The sequence below is a fragment of the Lactuca sativa genome, chromosome 8 (genome assembly GCF_002870075.4).
Source record: "Lactuca sativa cultivar Salinas chromosome 8, Lsat_Salinas_v11, whole genome shotgun sequence".
Taxonomy (NCBI): domain Eukaryota; kingdom Viridiplantae; phylum Streptophyta; class Magnoliopsida; order Asterales; family Asteraceae; genus Lactuca; species Lactuca sativa.
In genome coordinates, this window is record NC_056630.2 from 212,567,776 (window position 1) to 212,571,633 (window position 3,858).

Consider the following 3,858-nt stretch of genomic DNA (forward strand, 5'->3'; position numbering starts at 1 on the left):
AAGACGCCTTATGAAGCATGGTTTGGCAAAAAACCCAACCTTGAACATCAAAAGTTTTTGGTTGTGTTGTTTTTCCTAAACTTGTAGGTGGTCACTTGAAGAACATTGATGATCAAAGTAAGAAGATGGTGTATATAGGTGTGGAAGATGGAACTAAAGGAAACCGTTTGTTTGATCTGCAAGACTGAAAGTTGGGAGTTAGTCGCGATGTTGTTTTTGACGAAAAAGAAGAATGTAATTGGTACAAAAACAAAGAAGAAGAGATGGCGACTCCTAAGACCTTTACCATCATTGAACCACAAACCCAAATACACCTCGAAACACCTTAAAATGACCCCGAAACAACCAGATAGTCGCAGAATTGATGCTATCCAAGTTGGACAACTGTTAGATGCATTTTATATGCATCTTTTAGCACAATTTCCTACGTATTTCATTTTAAAAAGTTAATTAATTCCCGATTATTCTTATGTATTTCGTGTTTCATGATTATTTTGAAGAATGCCCATACTGCTCACGTTTGTTATGATTTTTCAGGACCATTTGGAGCACATGGATGATTGTGCAAGTTCTTGGATGCTTAGGAGCTTAATTGGAGTCTAGACCAAGGAAGGATACCGGGAAATGATAAAGAACTGCTTGGAAGGAAGAACGACGATCAAAATAGCCAAAAGAAGCAACTTGCGATCATGTCCTCTATCCTTGCGATCGCAGTTTCGATCGCAGTTTCGATCGCAGGTTGCCTTTGAGGATTTGTGGAGCCAAAAAAATGCATCAGTATGGAAAAAGAGGTACTTGCGATCGCAAGTACAGTCCTTGCGATCACAGGTTTGTCAAATTGCGGTGAAATAGCAACGTACTTCATTAAAAAATCTCGTGACGTACTTTTGGGTGATACATGCGATCACAAGGATACCCCTTGCGATCGCAGGTACGGAGTTTTGACAGCTAGACGTATAAATACAGCACGATACTCTTCAATTAACCCTAATTTGCGATTCATGGCGATTCAGAGGCGATTTTTAGAGGTTTCCAAGTGAAGAACGCAGATCTAAAGGAGACGATTCGATTTTCATTCGTAGTTTAGTAAGATTTATCGTTTTAGACTCTATTTCCACCGTTTGTAATTCGTTTTTAGCCATGTCTGGCTAAAAACTCAGATATCAGTTTTGCAAGACGTAACATTTTCATATGATTAATCATTAAGCACTATGTTTGACTGTGATTACTGTTTAGTTTGATCAATTCTGTGTTAATTGAATGTCTGATTTTGATTTCAGTTTCTGTTGGTCACTTAAATTGTTTGTAAATCATTCTAGTCATCTAATTGTTTAGATCCGTAATTGTCTAGACTAATTAGTAAAAAGTGACAAGTATTTGATTAATTCTTAGATTAGGATTAAGTCTGATATGAGTTGATCAAACAAATTTTAACGCCTCCGAGCTTATGAGAGGTATTGAACTTTACTGGGAAATTACACTGTGTCTAATGCAACTTTTCTTTGTTGATCAAGAGCTTGTTTGATTAATTTAGTTAAAAGTTAGATTTAATTCAAAGAACTTATTTTGATTAAATGATTTTTGTAATAAAGGTCATTAGAGCTTGTTAATGAACCTTAGTACCAGTTTAAACAAGTGCATAGTCAATTATTGTGTTGAAGATTAATTTTATGATTAGGGGCGTCGCTGTGAAACTGAAATTGCTTTCCCTCATTTAAATTTTCATCATTTTAAATATAGTCCTTTTCTCGTCATTTTCAATCTCTGTTAGTTTAATTTTCAAAATAAAAAACACCCCCTTTTTATGTTTATTGCATTCATCAAGAATCAGTTCACATCTTACGCAAAGAGGTGTAAACATTAGGACGTGTCCTTGAGGATTTCACCCTACTTACCTGTACTACCTGTTAGTGCAATAAAGCAGTTTATTTTATACTTTTATTTGTTTAAATCGTGTACGACAACGGTTCTAACAAATCGGCGCCGTTGCCGGGGACATGGTAAAACACTAATAGTTTTATGCCAAGATCTTCACGTACATGTAATCTGATTTTTGATCTAGAGATTGAGAAGACTGCTAGGAAGCTTAAGAAGGAGGCAAAACTTTGAGATCAACAAACAGGAACCTCAACCTTACCCATACCACAAGGAACTCCCTTGTGGAACGAACCGGAACACCCATGTCAACCTTTTCCAAAAGCACCACCTACCTCACCCGTTAACAGCCCATTCCAAACCCACCCTCCATCATCTTTAGATAAACCCAAACTCACAGATTCTTCTGAAACCGAATAAGAATACACCATAAGCGAAAACAGAGATGAAGCTGAAAAAACACTCTGTGAGTGAGCAACACAAGAGGTTACCAACAGCCCTTGTGTATCACCTTTCCAGAAGCTCGGAACTTTGAGCTCAAATCCGGTTTAAACCATCTACTGCCCCCGTTTCGAGGCCTTGAGAATGAAGATCCTCATAAATTTCTCAAGGAATTTCATGTTGTCTGCTCTGGAATGAAACCCCATGGAGTTACTGAAGACCATATCAAACTGAGGGGGTTTCCTTTCTCCATTCAAGATGTAGCAAAGGAATGGTTGTATGACCTTCCATCTGGTTCAATAACAAGCTGGAATGAACTTGCCAAACTCTTCTTGGAAAAATATTTTCCCGAGGCAAAAGTGTCAAATCTACGCAGGGAAATTTTGGGTATAAAGCAAGGCAAAAGAGAAGCTCTCCACACTTATTGGGAGTGATTCAAGAAGCTATTAGTCCGATGCCCACAACATGGCATTAGTGATCATAAGTTATATTAGTGTTTCTGCGAGGGATTGATATCTATGGAGAGGCGACTAATTAATGCATCTTGTGGAGGGTCACTTTCAAACATGACACCAACGGACATTAGGGCATTGATAGAGAAGTTGGCCGATGAATCAAAACATTCAACAACCGAGGAAGAGTGGTACCCGGACCATCCAAGAGGAGTCAAAGAGATGAGAAACGCCCACTTAGAATCCCAAATTTCAAAATTGACTAAAGTTATCCTTTTGTTGACAAAAGAAAAGGGTATCGAACCAAAAGTCAAACCTTGTGGGATTTGCTGCAAAACCGGGCACCCAACTGATATGTACCCATTACTTCAAGAAGATACGGAAGCTGTGCAGGCTATGGGAGGATTTCATCAAAGGCCATTTGATCAACATCGCAATAACCAAGCTTGGGGAGGGCCTCAAAATAACAATTTCCAGCCAAGACCTCAACAAAACTTTCAGCAGAGAAACCAATACCAAGCTCCACCTGGATTCCAACAATCTTTTCCGCAGAATCAGCACCAAAGCAATTTTCAGCAACCACCTGTTCAGTGACAAGCTAGTAGTTCCAGCATGTCTTTGGAAGACATAGTCAAAAGTCTTGCAACCAGTACCCAAGCTTTCCAGAATGAAACAAAGTCTAGCATCAAAAATATGGAACAACAAGTATCACAACTCGCGAACTCCATGAGCAATCTAGAAGGACAAACCAAAGGAAAATTCCCATCTCAGACTAAGAAGAACCCGAAGCACAATGCTTGTGCTGTCACCCTCAGAAGTGGTAAAAGCTACAAAGGACCAAATCAGAAAGAAGATGAGGAAGAAGAGATCGTGGTTGAGCAAGAATCTGAGGTAACTGAAGAGATGCAGAAAAAGGATAGACTTGCTGAAGCTGAAGTGAAAATCACCCCTCCTCCTTTTCCCTCAAGACTAAAAAACACGAAAAAAGAAAAGGAAGATAAAGAGATTATGGATTTCTTCAGAAAGGTTGAGGTAAATATTCCCCTCCTAGATGCAATTAAACAACTACCCCGATATGCTAAATTTTTAA